The 17,903-nt window shown below is 44.2% G+C and overlaps 1 protein-coding gene across 2 annotated transcripts in view; it reads left to right on the top strand.

Annotated features, from left to right (window-relative positions):
* The first annotated feature begins 2,154 nt into the window (after positions 1–2,154).
* LOC146805325 (toll-like receptor 8) overlaps positions 2,155–17,903 on the top strand; it is a 140,567-nt gene continuing 124,818 nt past the window's right edge. The window contains exon 1 of one of the 2 annotated variants that reach the window (XM_085622533.1): positions 2,155–2,303. The gene's annotated coding sequence lies outside the window, so the exon portion shown is untranslated. The remainder of the gene's footprint in view (positions 2,304–17,903) is intronic. The other variant, XM_085622534.1, reaches the window with a different exon arrangement.

Raw genomic sequence — 17,903 nt, forward strand, 5'->3', positions numbered from 1 at the left:
GCACGGAACAGGTTAAGATAATCTATGAGATTCTGTGTAACAAATAACCTATCTGTAAGCTTTATTTCAGATCAATAACAATCCACTCTTAAATGCCTGTTGATTTTATTATTTCACAATCAATATGTCAGGCCTTCTGCCTCGATCGTGACCTTTCATAATAAACAATCAGGCATATAGTCTTAATCAGTGGTCTGTCACCATACCTAATGTAAGCCTATGTCCTGAGTGTAAGTAAGCATTCCACAAAGTAATTATCCAGCAGTCATAAAAATACAAAAGTATATAAAACTACAGTTGGAAAATCTAAATATTATCTGTCCGAAGAAAGTCTAATGAGGATTATAGTGCATATCTTCTCTCACCACAATTTGTTTGGCTAGTTCACCAATACCTAAACCCTTATCTACTACAGTAATCTGTCAGATTCTATATAAGAAAGCACCTGCCTACAGGCTTTAGCCCACTGTAAAAACAAACTGTCCATAAAAAACTATCGTCTTTAACACATGCTTTTCACAATAAGTAGGTAAGGCCTACTGGCGTTGTCATAATTTTCAATTATGAACAGATCAAACCTATGAAATCTGGCATGCTTTTCCCAATGAACTGATGACGCATTCACCCTTTAACATTGACTTTACACTTTAACCAACACTGGCCTATTCAGGTGCACAATAAACTGACAACCATCATACATTCAGGTATAAAATTACAAATATGTAGAAAAATGCAGGTGGCACAACAATATATAACAAGAATCTTCACAGTGAAATACCCCTGGTTTGTCAGAGTGGGTTGCCACATCAAAACCCTTGCCTACTACACTAATCTGTGAAATTCCATGCAACAACATACCTATTTGTAGGCTTCAATATCAAGTAAGAACAATTCACACCGGAATGACTATCGACCTTAACATATGCCTTCCATAATAAATATATCAGACCCACTGCCCTTATCAGAATATTTCATTAACAAATCCGGCCTGTCGCCATGATCTCTGGCTTGCCACCATAATCAACTCAGTCTTGCTGCATCAAGTATAAACTTTGCCAAAAGTCAAAAAGTGCAACACATGCAGTCCTTTTAGTGGAAGCACAGAGTTCGGCCCAATCCAATTCTGCCTCGGGGAGACGAACATGTGAGTGGTGCCTAAGTCCTCTCTCAGTAAGGCTCTTTTTGTTGATCACATCAGGTCATGTTGTAGTTACACCTCAAGCCAGACCTACAAATCCATGAGGGTTAATGACAGCCCTCCTCCTATCTGTGCTGCTGCCAGAGAAAAGCACTGTTCATTAGGCTGTAAATTGTCTGGTTATCTAAGACACTTTGATAGCTTTACAATGTCACGTGTGAGCTCCTGAAAATTCAAGCTCTGGAGGCTGGATAAATAAACAATATGATCACAGCAGCATGGAGGGCAAGCACACAATTTCTGCCTCGGTAAAACATGTATTCCTGGCTCCCAACATGAGGGCGGAGCCAAAACAACTCTCAAATAGTTGTCTGGCGACACCTGTGCTGTAAAGCCAGACCATAAAAGTGGCCACCGCAGCATCATGACGCACACGTGGCGACCGCAGCATCATGACGCACACGTGGTCACCGCAACATCATGACGCACACGTGCACATGCATGACAAAGCATACACAAGTATTTGTCATCGCACTAGGTCAGCAATTTAGAGTTTTCTTGTTTTATTTTTGCTGCTGCTTATGCAGCAACTTTTCTTGCCGACAATACAGCACTGGCATCAAGCATTGCCAAGGCGCGGCTGTAGAGTAAAGCACATGAAAGGTGACACCTATGAATTTTACTAATGCTTGTTTACCTTGTCGGAGCTCAGCCCTGGCAGTTCTCTTTCCACTTAGAGCAATGAAAACTATCTTGTTGAAGCCACTTCAAAGAGCATCTCAAATCTGAAAATAAAGTAATTTCCACTACAGTACATTTATAGCCACTCACTATCATTTTCGGCAGATCATAACGTGACTTTCGTTGCTACGCACTTTCGGTTCACTAAATAGAACTTCATAGAATACATAAAAAAATCCATTCAAATCACTCGCCTTTCTTGCTGTAGGCAGGCCCGCACACCCGCCCATCTCATTTCCCACACAGATAACCACAACCAGATAGAGTTCCACTTCCTTCTAAAGAGGCTTGGGTTTGCAGCGCCGCACGCTAGGAGCTGTTTACTCTCTCTGTGCCCCGGCGCTGGCGCTGCTCCCTGCTCCGGCGGCGAATGAGCTTTAAAGGCAGGATTTTGAGTCATTCGGACTGACTCTACGGCTGGCGGGTGAGTGTCTGTTCTTTCCTTATGATGTTACAGCCCATAAAATGATTAAAAAAAGATTATTGTGCGCAGATGCAGTGGCGTAGCTTTCAATGAAGCAGCAGGTGCGGTGGCACTGGGGGCCAGGCTAGATGTGATTAACCCATTGCACTCCAATTCCTGTCCTTTTCGCAGTTTCTTCTAGAAACATGGGGGCATATTTACAAGGCGGCGATAGAAAATTATCGCCTAATTAGCAAGGTCACGCTAACGCGTGAAACCTTGCATTAGCGCCCATATTCTTGACGCCCAGCTTTGCATCTCTAATGAGATGCAAAGGGGGCGTTCCTGATCTGACATGACTGGAGAAATGTCCCTAAGCGACATTTCTCCTATCATCAATCCCCACGCTATGAAGCATAGCGGCAAGAAAAGTAGCGATAACCCCTGTTATCTCTACTTTCCTTACGCCTGCTTCAGGACTGACTTAGCCATGATATCCTATGGAAGGTGGATATCATGGCTAAGTTTGTGGGGCCCTATCAACAAGCTAACGCCACATTTTGTTAGATTATCGCTGGGTTTCCAGCGATAATCTCACGTTAGGCAGTTAGCGCTAGGATTTTTATCGCTTTTGAGATAAGCGTTGCTAATAGCACGCTATCTTAGCGATAAAAATCCTCGTTAGCCGGCGATAATTATCCTAGTGCTAAGTGCGCTTAGCGATAATTATCGCCGGTTGTTGCTGATATGCCCCATGGTGGCCCATTGACCCTGCTGGCTTTAGGTTCCATGGTTCTCTTGCTGCGCAGATGCACATTTAAAATAGGATCTCTAGCACTGGAATAGGCTGCTTAATTAAAAAATGATAATAATAAATAAGTACCTGGGCTTAACTGAAGAAGGTTGATGAATAAATACCAAGGCTGCCTAGCTTTGGTTACATTGCATGCCTCTTTCTTCCAGCACCCTACACTAAATGTCTCTTTATCTCACTTTTCTTTCCATCTCTGCTTTCTTCTATTTTTATGCCTTTTCTTTCTACTCCGTTCTCTCCTTTCTGTCATTCTCTCTTTTTCTCGGAGTCGAATTCTGACGCTGAAAAATAAGTTCCGGTCTCAAAAAGTGAATCGTGTGCCCACTACCTGCAACCACCTGCACAAATTAAGCCTGAATAAGTCTAGGCTTTCGTGGGAGCCACGTTCTCCAAATTATTATTGGACCCATACATACCAGGACATATGTGCTACTTTAAGGTCAGATGTCTTGCAGCACCTTGGGGTGTGCTATGATTTCTTTGCCAAGATATTTGCTATCAGCCATTATAAATGATTCTCAACAACTTAAAATGACTGATGTATCACCTTTTTCTTGTAATTGTCATATATTACAGCGAGTCACAGGGCATCTGTGAAGCTTTCGATTCAGGAGTTTCAGAAATTTGTGACCATGTTTTGTTTTCATTAGGGCTCTGAAGTGTTCTCTTGATTCTGTGAGTGCTGTACAAAATGACACATTAATTAGATAGTTTAGCAAAAACAAAACCTGTATTTTGAAAGATGTAATTTGTTTTTGAAATTATACAAATACTAATGACCCCTTCACCCTGGAAGTTTTCTCAAATGTTGAGGTGTAATTTTTTTTATTTACTGTCCTTCACCACCAGGATACACCTGCCAGTAACTGACAATTAAAAAAAAGCCATCCAAGCGTCCTCTCTAAATAGGGTGGACAGTCAGATGGTTTACGTTTGACTGCACCTACTCCATCAGCCTTCGGAGGAGGTTTTACACCAACAGAGTAGATTTAACTCTGCTGGCTTAAAACTTGTGGTTCCCCCAACTCAAAATCAGGTGGGCATACCTTGAGTATGTTGAACAGGGTACGCCATTGCAGTTGCAACGGAAGTATCAGTCTGTCAAACTCTAAATCAGCCCCAGAACGCTAACCCAACTAAATCAGTAACAACCCAGATACTCATAGAAACAGGCCATCCTAAACCTTGGCCACCATAGTCATTTAAACGTCAGTTCATTGTGTTTTAAGCTGGGAAATTTGAGATTCACCCCCCCCGCCCCCAATCTAATTGAGTATTGTATTGTATTGTATAAATATTTATATAGCGCACTGTGACCCTTCGGGTACCCAAGCACTCCAACCAAACGAGATGTTTTAATGCTGAGGGGGGCAGAGTAGGGGGCATCATGCTACTGGGAAGAGCCAGGTCTTAAGGCTCCTACTGAATTCCATCAGTGATTGCAACTGTCTGAGTTCAGGTGGGAGTTCGTTCCAGCTTCGGGCTCCGACCACACTGAAGGCCCTCCCTCCCAATCTTGCCCGTTTGAACCTGGGCTGGGCCAGCAAGCTGGCGTTGGATGACCGCAACTGCTTTGCGGGGGAGTACCTTGAGAATCTCTCCTGGAGTGGGACCGGCCCTGTTCCATGAATTGCCTTATGAACCAGGCAGAGGGACTTAAAGAGGACCCTCTCTCTAACGGGCAACCAGTGAAGGTCCCTAAGTGCCTGAGTAGAAGAAGAGTCAAACCTGCGACCCAGTGCCAGCTTAGCAGCGGCTGACTGTACTCTCTGAAGCCCCTGTAAGATGTATTGGGGGGCTCCTAGATACAGCGAGTTACAGTAGTCCAGTATGCTAAGTATTGTGCTCCTAACAATCGTGCTGCGGGAGTCAACAGGCAGCAGCGGAAGAATCCGACGTAGAAGACGCAGCAATCCATAGCAGGTGCTGGATGTTTTATTTGCCTGTGAGTCCAACTGGAGGTTATCATCGAATAGCACCCCGAGATTCCGTACTGTGCCAGCTGGGACCAGTGGGGCCGTGTCCGGAGCGAGCCTAAAATCCACTGGTAGATGTTGAGTCCGTCTTGTTGGCGCAAAGTACAGCAGCTCGGTTTTGTCTCCGCTGAATTGCAGGCCTATGCCCCTGCATGTCTGTGTCTCCCACATAATCAAAATGACACCTTTCCAGTTTCTTTCAAGAAAGAAGACAGCATCAGGCAATAACGATCAGAGCTAGGATGTGGAAAGCTTTCATTTTGTCTTTTGTTATAGTTAGGATTCCCAGAGATCGGAATTCTACCGATTTTTACTTGGTAACATCTTTAGCACCATTTGACGAATCTCCTCAAAACTTTGCCAACCTATTCCTTTTTCTACATTGGCTAATGATGCACAGTTTTGTGTTAGTAGTTAAGGGGATGCAAATGAATAACGGGGGCCCTAAAACATGTTTTTCCACCACTGCATTTCTATAGAATTTTTGCACAGAAGTAGCGCCAAAATGAATCTTGATGAAATTTGGCAGGAATATAGATTATGGTGTGGAAAGGGTCATTTTTGATGTTTGATGCAAATTGCTGCAGTAGTTTGTTTAAAAATAAGGGCCCAAAACTTTGTGATATATTGGGCCACAGTACAGCGCAATACTGTTGCGGCATACCATGGTACTAGGTGATGACAAAACCCTATATAATTGGATAATGAAAGCCTTAAAATTTTTTAAATGAAGTCATATTGCTTAGACAATACTTTGTGTGTGTTCTGTGATTTAAATTGAAATGTAGAGTATTACAATGTTTCTAATATGAAGAATGACGAGATGTTCTTTTATACTCCTTACAGTACAAAATTCCTTTGTGACTTTTTGATCATGTGCCACCTAGTATTCTTGTGTGTTTCCAGTCGCTCTTTAGTAAGTTATGAAATTCATATTTCATTTTGCTTTTTTACTCTGAATTTCATACACTTGCAAAACCATTGTTTTTTGCACATTTTTGGCAACACTGTGGTGGGAATGTGCCAGTGTGATGACTTGTTAGTCCATATCTGTAGCAAGGTTTTGCTCCTTTTTTACAATTTCTGTTTTATCTTCTGTCTTCTCATCACTGCCTGGCGTTTAACAAACTTGCCCTAGAGTTCTTGCTTGATCCACTTCCATGACTACTGCATGGGCACAAGCCCTAGCTTGAACACAGGCCACATTGAAATTGCTGGATGATCAACATTTTCTTTAAGTAACTTTGAGTGACATTCAGTGAAGTCGCATCCTTCAATAATCTTCAGCCTTATTGCTTCCTCATTACCAAAATTAGGTAATTCACAGTGTGTATGACAAACTTTGATAGACAAGTAGCAAAATCATCCACTGATTTCTTTAGATCTTGACACGCTGTGTTAACTGGTACCTCTCAAACTCAATGTTACTCACTGGATCAGGCCTTTCAAGACATTTTACAAGGGCTTTTAAGATTAAACTTTCAAGACATTTTACAAGGGTTTTTAAGATTAAATATCTTCTGCTGTAAAAGTCATAATTAAATCATCTCCTATTAAGTTAATTAGAAGATCTGGTGCCTGCTCAGGCTATGATTTTTTACATCTTGTGTTCAGGCTCGCACCAATTTTACAATCTGGTTGCATCAAAAAGTGGTGGCTGCCAAAAAATAGAACTAGAAATGTTTTCTTCTTCGTCCATATTTGCACGTGTTGTGTCCACTGAAGTGGTTGCTGTAGCATCGCTTGTAGACATTTTTACAAGCAATATTCAGCTTTGTTGATACACAATTAAAAGAAATTGCTGCTCTGCCTGAGACTTTTTTTTGGATTGTTTATATAAATAATCAAATAAAATGTGTTCATAAGATTGCATTTTATTGATTCTTAAACTTATCTACTTGCATTTTGTCGATGTGCACTGATCTTAACACTTTCTTTTGTTTCTTAATGTCTTTGTGCCTGCACAATGCCCGCATGTTCCTGTCATTTGCCTATATTACTCGTTTGAATGTGCATTGTGCTTTCTGTTTCTTTTATATCTACGTCTGGTTCTTTGTTTGCATTTGGTCTCCATTTCGGTTCTTTTTGCAAGATGTGTTTTTCTTCTTTCAAGTGGGCCACCGTCAGGTAGCCGTTTGTAGTGGTTGAGTGCAGATTCCTCTCAGTTCCTTATTCAACTCTCTAACGTGAGAGTGCTCACGGCTTTGTTTACTCAAGCGGGCCCAGTCAGTTCCTCCTTCTGGTTGCACAGAATCCCATCAGGGTTTTGTTTTCAACCTTGACACGTGCCAATATTGCTCTGAGCTCCACACCTCAGAATGGGGATAACACATTTATACCGTATGGTAAAACGTATTCTGAGGTGTGAAAACCCAGATTTCAGTGCTTTCCCCCTCTGGAATGTATAGCTAATAGGTGTGTTTTCATTCCTAAGTGATAAAGTTGTTGCCAGCTGGTATTATTGACATACATAAGCTACTCACTCCCCCTCGTCCTAAGTGAGATCATTTATTAACCCCTTTGCTGCTAGGCCTTTTCCCCTCCTGTGCTAAGCCTTTTTTGGGCTATTTGGGGTAGTGCCCTCTTAGGCCCCTGTAACTTTTTGACCATATTAGGTATCCACGGCAAATTTGCGTCCTTTTCTTCCAACATCATGGGGATTCTAAAGGTACCCAGGGAATGTGGATTCTCCTAGAGGGTTCCCAGAAATTAGTCAAAATACAGCAAAATTTAGTTTTTTTTGTGAGAAATTGGAAAAACGGACTGCAAATGAAAGCGTCTGGGTTTTTCTCTGCAAATGGTATCAAAAAAGGGTTTGTGGGGCTGAAATCACCATTTCTCCAGCTGTTAGGAATTACAGAATTTTGTCAGAAAACCAACATTTTTTACACAGTTTTGGCATTTTTCTGGGACATACCCTATTTTTGTGTATTTTTTGTGCTTTTAACCTCCTTCCAGTTAATGGTAGAAAAGGGTACAAAAGCAATAATGGATCCTGGAAAGCTATACATTTTTAAAAAGTAGACAAAATCTTGAATTCAGCAAGGGGTCATTTGTGTAGATCCATCAAGGTTTCTTTATAGAAACTACCAGTTACATATAGGAAAAATTAAAAATTAGTTGAAAAAAGCAGCCTTTTGTGTCAACGTTTTCACCTGTAACTTCTTCTAATTATGACATCTCTTTGAGAGCAATGTACCGTTACATCCGCTGGACCTTCCTGGTTGTGGGGATATATAGGACTTGTAGGTTCACCAAGAGCCCAACGAACCCAGAGTAAAAAACTGAGCAGCATTTTGTAATGGTTTTTTATTATGTTCTGGGTATTTAGCAATTATTGTGGGAAAATGTATACATGGAAAAATCGGTATGAAAGACACCTATGTATTTCTGAAATGGGAACAAATTACAGAGTTTAGAAACAGTGCATATTTGCACATTTTCGAAATTGGGAATACTCATAGTAGCATGAGAATTATTGGTCATTTTTCAAAATGACTTTTTTTTTACACGATGTCTTTCATTTGGAAGGGAGAAATGCATCAAAAATCAATAGGTAATATTATGTACCGGGTATATAGTAATTATTCTGTAAAAATGTGTACATGGAAAAATCGGTATGAAAGACACCTATGTATTTCTGAAATGGGAACAAAATATAGAGTTTAGAAACAGTAGATATTTGCACATTTTCGAAACTGGGAATACTCATACTAGCATGAGAATTATCAGTCATTTTTTAGAATGGCATCTTTTTTACACAATGTCTTTCATTTGGAAGGCAGAAATGCATCGAAAGTCAATAGGTAATAACAGTTGCTTTACAAATCTGAACTACCCTAAGTCTCCCGATAAAAATGATACCTCACTTGTGTGGGTAGGCATAGTGCCCACAACAGGAAGTGGCTCAAAACCTAACGTGAACACACCACATTTTCACAATGAAAATTTACACATTTTTTGTGAAGAGTCTAGCTGTACTTTTTTAACCCTAACTTTGCCGGCACCTAGGGAAACCTAGCAAACCTATACATTTTTGAAAACTAGACACCCAGGGGAATCCAGGATGGGGTGACTTGACTGCCTCCCACCATGATCTGTTACCCAGAATCCCTTGCAAACCTAAAAAATTGACAAAAAAACCACATTTTCCCCACATTTCTGTGGTGGAAAGTTCTGGAATCTGCGTGGATCCATAAATTTCCACCCACCCCATGTTCCCCAAAGACTTGCGAGAAAAATGGTACCTCACTTGTGCAGGTTGTGCAGGTTGACCAACCCCCAACCTAATTAAAATTTGCCCCAAAATAATCCCTGGCGTCTAGTGGGCTTTTTACCCCTCCAACAGGGCAGAATGGGGGCTAATGCCCCCATCTGCCCCCCAGAGGAGGCAGAAAGTCCACTAGATGCCAGGGAGTTTTTGGGGCAAATTATAATTAGGGTGGGGGCTGCCCAAAACGGGTATGCCAATGCCCCCACCCTAATTAAAATTTGCCCCAAAAAATCCCTGGCGTCTAGTGGGCATTTTGCCCCCCGGGGTGGCAGACTGGGGGCTACTGTCCCATCTGCCCCCCAGGGGGGCAGGAAGGCTGTAATTTTTGTGGTGGTGGGGGCATGGACATGCCCTTTTTGGAACCCCCACCCTAATACAAATTTGCCCCCAAAAAATCCCTGGCGTCTAGTGGGCTTTTTAGCCCCACGGTGGGGCAGATTGGCGGCTAAAGCCCCCATCTGCCCCCAAGTCCATTATATGCCAGGGAGGTTTTTGGGCGAATTTTTATTAGGTTGGGGGCTGCCCAAAACGGGCATGCCAATGTCCCCACCCTAATTAAAATTTGCCTAAAAAATCCCTGGCGTCTAGTGGGCTTTTTGCCCCCCTGGGGGGGCAGATTGGGGGCTACTGCCCCATCTGCCCCACAGGGGAGCAAGAAGGCTGTTGTTTTTGTGGGGGAGGGGGGTGGGGGCATGGCTATGCCCGTTTTGGGAGCCCCCACCCTAATTCAAATTTGCCCCCAAAAAGCTCCCTGGCGTCTATTGGGCTTTTTGCCCACCTGGCATGGCAGATTGGGGGCTAATACTCCCATCTGCCCCCAGGGGGGGCAGAAAGTCCACTAGACGCCAAGGAGTTTTTGGGCAAATTTTAATTAGGTTAGGGGCTGCCCAAAACAGGCATGCCAATGCCCCCACCCTAATTAAAATTTTCCCAAAAAATCCATGGCCTCTAGTGGGCTTTTTGCCCCACCCCCCCCGGGGGGGGGGGAAGTTTGGTGGCTACTGCCCCATCTGCCCCCCAGGGGGTAGGAAGGCTGTTATTTTTGGGGAGGAGGGGGTGGGGGCATGGGTATGCCCGTTTTGGGAGCCCCCACCATAATTCAAATTTGCCCCCAAAAAAACCCTGGCATCTAGTGGGCTTTTTGTTCCCCCCCGGCAGGGCAGATTGGCGGCTAATGGCCCCATCTGCCCCCCAGGGGGGCAGAAAGTCCACTAGACGCCAGGGAGTTTTTTTGACAAATTTTAATTAGGGTGGGGGCTGCCCAAAACGGGCATGCCAATGCCCCCACCCTTATTAAAATTCGCCAAAAAAATCCCTGGCGTCTAGTGGGCTTTTTGCCCCTCCGGGGGGCAGATTGGGGGCTACTGCCCCATCTGCCCCCCAAGGGGGGCAGGAAGCCTGTTATTTTTGCGGGTGGGGGCATGGGCATGCCCGTTTTGGTAGCCCCCACCCTAATTCAAATTTGCCCCCCAAAAATCCCTGGTGTCTTGTGGGCTTTTTGCCCCCCGGTGGGGCAGATTGGGGGCTAATGCCCCCATCTGCCCGCCAGGGGGGGCAGAAAGTCCACAAGACACCAGGGAGTTTTTTGGGCAAATTTTAATTAGGGTGGGGGCTGCCAAAAACAGGCATGCCAATGCCCCCACCCTAATAAAAATTTGCCTAAAAAATCCCTGGTGTCTACTGGGCTTTTTGCCCCTCCCCGGGGGGCAGATTTGGGGCTAATGCCCCCATCTGCCCGGCTGTCATTTTTGCGGAGGGTGGGTGGGGGCATGGTCATGCCCATATTGGGCAGCCCCCACCACAAATTATGAGAAAAATTAATCCCTGGCATATAGTGGGCTTTCTGCCCCCCGGGACGGACAGATTAGAGGCTGCTGCCCCCAACTGCCCCCCAGGGGGGGCAGAAAGGCTGTACATTATGCGGGGTGGGGGCATGGACATGCCCTTCATTGGCAGCCCCCACCCTAATAAATTATTTGCGCAAAGTAAATATCCCTGGTGTCTAGTGGGCTTTTTGCCCCCCCGGGGGGGCAAAAAGACTAAATGACTCTAAAAATATTTGGGGGGAGCAAAACCCCTTGCCTAAGGGGCCGCTCCCCCTCCCTGGTGTCTAGTGGGTGGATCCCTGCTTGGGGATCGCCCTCCTGGGACGATCCCCAAGCAGGTATCCACTGGTGAGGGGTACCATTGGAAAGGGGAGATTCTCCCCTTTCCAATGGTACGTGCCCGGGGGGCTAAGATAGCCCCTGAGCACATACAAAGTGAAACTGAAATGAGCCTAAAGGCTCATTTCAGTTTCGGTTTCTGTGCAATGAAGACAGCGCGACGTGCGCGCTGATCTTCATTGCACAGAAACCAGGGAGGGGGCCTCGGGAGCTGGGGAAGCTCTTCCCCAGCTCCCAAGGTCAAAGGGATTAAATAGAAATCTTTCTGCTGTCTGCAGCAGAGGGATTTCGTGCCCCTGGCCTCATGACGGAATGGTTCCGTCATGAGCACAGGGGCACCGATGCTCATGACGGAACCATTCCGTCATGAGCATCGAAGGGGTTAAATTAAACTGCCCATCAGAGCAAATATTATTTATATTGAAAAGATAATGGGCCTCATTTATATATTTTTGCTGTAGGGCAGTGCAGCAGGCCTTGCTGCTGTGCTGCCCTTCGGCAAAAGAAGGGCAGGAATGCGCTGCATCTATTAGATACAGAACATTCCTGTTCTTTTTCCCTGTGCCGATGCATAATGGGCTGCCGTCCGCCAACGCAGACACCTTCGCACAATGGTGCAAGGGTGCCTGCGTTGTGGGATAAAGGGAAAGGTTCCTGCTAAAAAACAATCACAAGAGGCATTTTCCTCTTAAATGTGTGCTGCAGCAAACATAGTGGAAAAATGAGGAGAAATAAAGACATTTCTCCTTGTTGTGCCTCCCTTAAGCCTCCCCTGGGGAGGTGTACGTTTTTGGCGCTGCCTCATATTTATGATTCCTCATAAATCTGGGGCAGTGTCAGAAAGCCATGGATGTTGCTGGTAACGCCCCCAGCAACACCCATGGAAAGCCTCTTTCACGCAGTTTTCTGGATGAAAGGGGCGCATAACGTGGTTTTATGTGGCCTTATAAATATGCCAATGGCACACTGCACCACTGGAATGTCAAAAAAGGGACTTTCGGGTGGCGCAATAATGCCGGTAGGACCTCATAAATGATGCCCAATATGTGTGGATTTTTGTCTAAGTCGATAAACACATGAGACCAAGCGTTTTCTGTCAAGTTTCTATAGTGGAACCCCATTGGGCCCTCTCCTTCCAAAAAAAAGAAAAAAGACAGCAAATTACATTTTAAACAAGCACTTGCAATGCAGTAGGTCTCGCATTTACGCGAGTTTGAGCTATTGGCTTTGTAAATGACAATGCCTTTTATTTATGTTTTGTTTTTGAAAACATAAAAAATACTGCAACACAGGCAGATTTCCAGTTTCACGCCCAACACGTATAGCAGAGTCAGAAGCAGTGCAAGCTTCACCAACACAAAGAAAAGAAGCAACACAGGCGGCATATACACACAATGAACTGGTGGCAGCTGTGTAGCCTCCTCCCTACACACACAAAGAGCAAAGATAGTAGAGGCATCACACAGGCAAGACAGGTGTAGCAAGGGCAGTAGCACAGACCACAGCTCTCCATGCCTATGGGGAAGTAGAGGGGAGGTGGGGGAGATGGAGGGACAGTGAGAGACAGAGGCGAGAGAGGAACTCTTTGGAGGCAGGGCTAGGGGGAATCGCAGAACTTCACACTCTGCATAGACTGGAAGGCCACACCCTACTAGGACCCTGCACTCACAGCTGCGAGGCCTGGAAACAGAAGGCGCCTGAAATAGGAAGAATTGAATATAATGGGAAACCCAATCTACCCTTGAGGGCCTGAGCAAATCAAATGAACGGGTAAAAGGCGGCTTCAAGGGATTTATTTGAAATACTCTGTTCTATTGCTTTTGATATATATTTTTAACTGCAAGAATTATTGATAAACTCGCCAGAGAGATATTATTCAAATGTATTTTAACTAAGAAATATTTTTGTTCCTTGTGAGGACATAAGAACCAAAGAACCAATCACAAAACAATAAATATTCAAAACACGGGTATATATAGAAAAAGGTTTTATCTTTTGAAATTTATCAAGGGTACTACACAGTTATACAAACAATGTAACAAGAGGAAAATAAATACAATTGTATAATCCTTCAATGTCACTATTGTAAACACTTCTTCTCATTGTACAATATTTTTCTAGAAGAGAGTGTAAATGTCGACGTTTCAGTCTCTATGCATTTGTCCATGAGACCATCTTCAGGACTATCATAAATTTAACAGTTGACCCCTGAATGGTGTTTCTAAAGATTCAAGAATTATAGAATACAATTGATACGTATATGTCAAATCAATCGTCGTTCTGTAGCTTTTGTTTAAGGTGAATAATCATCAAAAGGTACAGGTAAGTGAACTCTGGTGCTTTTTGGACGGTGTAATTAAATTTCCAGTCCCCAGCAACTTCTCAATTGAAGAAGTTTATTCTGTTAAGTTTTGTAGCGCAGCGAAAATTCGACTGCAGACTGCCGAATTTTCGCTGCGCTTCAAAACTTAACAGAATAAACTTCTTCAATTAAGAAGTTGCTGGGGACTGGAAATTTAATTACACCGTCCAAAAAGCACCAGAGTACACTTACCTGTATCTTTTGACGATTATTCACCTTAAACAAAAGCTACAGAACGACGATCGATTTGACATATACGTATCAATTGTATTCTATAATTCTTGAATCTTTGGAAACACCATTCAGGGGTCAACTGTTAAATTTATGATAGTCCTGAAGATGGTCTCATGGACAAATGCATAGAGACTGAAACGTCGACATTTACACTCTCTTCTGGAAAAATATTGTACAATGAGAAGAAGTGTTTACAATAGTGACATTGAAGGATTATACAATTGTATTTATTTTCCTCTTGTTACATTGTTTGTATAACTGTGTAGTACCCTTGATAAATTTCAAAAGATAAAACCTTTTTCTATATATACCCGTATTTTGAATATTTATTGTTTTGTGATTGGTTCATTGGTTCTTATGTCCTCACAAGGAACAAAAATATTTCTTAGTTAAAATACATTTGAATAATATCTCTCTGGCGAGTTTATCAATAATTCTTGCAGTTAAAAATATATATCAAAAGCAGTAGAACAGAGTATTTCAAATAAATCCCTTGAAGGCGCCATTTACCTGAAATAGGAAGAGGCTCTCTACGCAAATGAAGGCCATTGAGTCGTGACCAACCACAACCCAAAAATCCAGCACCAGCTGAACCATAACAGAGCAATCAAAAGCAGACACACGTGCCGTGTGCCATGGAGACCTGTCAACAACGGTGGCCAGGCTTACCTCGCCCAGGAGCCAGTCTCACCTGCTCATTCCCCTCGGTGCCAAGCACCACTTCCTGCTGCTGCTTTACTCCCAACAGGTCCCGGGCCGTGGTGCTGAGGGTGGGAATGAAACGGAAGTGCGGTAGGGGTTGGCAGGACGCTCCTAATTCATGTAAGCTGGACCATTACCAGCACTGTCAGCCATATGCTCAGAGAAAATTGGTGCACACGTGCTGTAGTGCTTGTGCGTGGCCACAATATATATAAGACCACCCTGCCTCTGACCTCCACCCAAGTCCGGGTCCCTAAAGCACTGGCACCTCTGAGACAGAGCCTGGTGCAAACCCTGGCTGCTGCAACCCCTAGTAGCAGCTGGCTGGGAGTAATGCTGTAAGTGCAGGCCCCCTTGCACCCCGTGCCCAGGGATTTACCCCTTACTCCAGATGGCAATCCAGGCCGGCACTGCCGTGGTTAGGCAAGTAGTAGACAGCGCCCTGATCTACACCACGTGATGACCCCCATTAAAGGCCGCCATTACTAACTGATAAACCTCAGTACAGAGGGTTCTTCGACTCCTCCCCTTTATAGTACTAGGGTTCTTGTGCAGTGTAAGACTGTAACAAGGTATGCCAGCCAGGTGCTGGTAGCGAGCAAGAGCATTGGCGGAAGGAAGTACCTCCAGGTCCCTCTTTGCGCTTAACACATACCATAATGTTCACTGCTATAAAATGGAGTAGCTACTGATGCGAAATATGTCAGAGACAATTCAGATTGACTTAGGGCCTGATTTACAGTTTGGCAGGCGGGTACCAGGACATGACGCGGTGAGCGGGATATCTGTCACGTTTGTGACTGAGTACCCTGCAGAGACGTTTCAAAGCATGGGCAAAGTGGATTCTGGCCCAGGGCCCCAGCCTTTCAGGGGCCATGGGTACAGCCTCCTCTGTTCTGCAAAAAATACTGCCCTGCTGACCTTGAATAATTCTTAAACAGATTGTTTCAAATACTGTTTTCCTTTAACTTATTTTTAATGTAGGTGGTGTGTGAGAATCTATTACATACAGTTTGCAGAGAAATGTTGTGTTTGTTTAATCTTTTAGATCAAAACAGGACCTCGCAGAGATTATTTGCAATAATATTAGTGAGCTGCTGCTGTGGTACAATATTGAAAACACACCTCACTATCCCTGAATATTTGATGTAAACACATTTACAATTTGGAGGAGTGTGCCAGTGCACTGCCAGTTACCTGGACAAAGTGGGCATGAAAGAGTTGAATCTGGATCATAAATTCAAAGCGGTTCTGAACAGGGGCACCTAAAAATATTTTTAGTCCATGGCCCCCAAAATCTTTAAGATGTCCTTGAGTACCCGTCTGCCAAACTCTAACCCAGGACAACTTTAGACGTCATCTCGCGCTCACCGGCCAATGTAGTATGCAATTGTAAACACAGGCAACAAGTGCAGTGCACTAAATAACACTTGAATACAATTAACCCTTAACAAGCACTCACTTTTCTTAAATCTAACAATCGGAAATTAGTATTGAAAGTTCATAGAATAGAATGTAAAAGCCACCTTCAAGCGTTGGGCCTTATGAGGACGAAGACATTGGTACTTAGTGTTTGTGGAGAAAGAAACAAGCTGCCATACTGCTGAGTGTACTGATTTCCAGCTATGTGAATTGGGCTGCTCCCAGGAAATGCAAGAGGTACACCCACCCACCTGTGTACTGTTGTGACAAGCCGTACATCCTCTGTTCCCTTTTCACGTGTCCCACCTTTCTCAATGTCACAATAGTAATAAGTAGAACTTTTTGTTTAGCACTTGCTACCGCATTTTTTCCATTTTGTAGCACCATACGGAACAGATGTTCTTATAATCCATCTCCCCTGTCCACAGATTATTAACATCAGAAGGATGAACGGCTGAGCCAGGCCTCTAGGGAATTGAGTGTTTCACATCAGGCTGCACACAGATTTCAACACAAAGCGTTTAGCTGAATAGGTCAAATGCATTTGGTGTGGTGAGAAGGCACCTGTATGCAGCCATATAGGTCGTCTTGAACTAGACGGCACCGTACTGCCCCCAAGAAACGTGAACCAATTGAAAGTAGAGTGGTGCCAAAATATATAATTGCTTCTGGCGTCATAAGAATCCCAGCTCCAACCCTAAGGTTACCTTCTAGCCATCAAAAGAGGTCACTGATCGTGGGCATAAACCACAGAAATCCGCGTCTAAGATAAAAGTCGCTTGGTTGAATCCTTCACGGGCAGCTCAGTCTCTCATCTTTCTGAGGTCGATACAATTAGTACCACTGAGATGGGTAAATAAACACATGGTTCGTACAGTGCATCACATCAATGCCGTGATCATTTCTACCCGTGGTACTTTGAATAACATACGATAATAATTAATAAAGAGCTCACGTGAAAAGAGAAATAAAAACACTGACCTGAAAATGCAAACATCACACCTGAAGCAGTAAGAGGGAACTTCCCTTTCAAAGAGCCGCAACCAGGGCAGTGAGGAAGAGTTTACCTCAGTTTACTTCAGTCATACTTCAGTCATATTACTAATGCACGGAGACGAGCAAAGGGTGTCACAAAGCAGCAGAGCCGGGAAGCTTTCCAGCTGCCTTAAGAATGAAAGCACAACACTCACCATAAGCGTGCAGCCGAGGAGGCGGTTCATTGTGGCCTGAAGGGAAACCTCTGGAGCTGGGAGGACAGGCACTCTCTGCTGGCAGGCTTCGAACGTCCCCTCAAATTACAGAGGGCAGGTTATATATAGCCCCGGAGCAGGGATGCTTGGCTCGCTTTTACTCACTCTTTCCCTTTCGTGATGAAACCTTTCAGGAGCCTGTCAAATGTGACGCGTCGGTCGAACCTTTTCAGGGCTGGAGCTGGCAGGCGTGCGCGCGCATGGAGTAGGGCACGCGCAGGGCCTCGAGGGTACAGCGCCAGCACCAGGCATGCATGGCTCTGCACTGCTCTGTCTGGCGCTGGCACCCCTGTGAGTGGGTTTGCAGATTAACTCGGAATCCTGGAAATGGGCATTGAGAACTGTATGGTAACCGAAAGAAGCGCACACTTTATGAAAAGAGCTTCCTTTGAAAACAGGTTAATTTCCCAGCTGTATCCCACG

Source organism: Triturus cristatus, chromosome 8 (assembly GCF_964204655.1).
Source record: "Triturus cristatus chromosome 8, aTriCri1.1, whole genome shotgun sequence".
Lineage (NCBI taxonomy): Eukaryota > Metazoa > Chordata > Amphibia > Caudata > Salamandridae > Triturus > Triturus cristatus.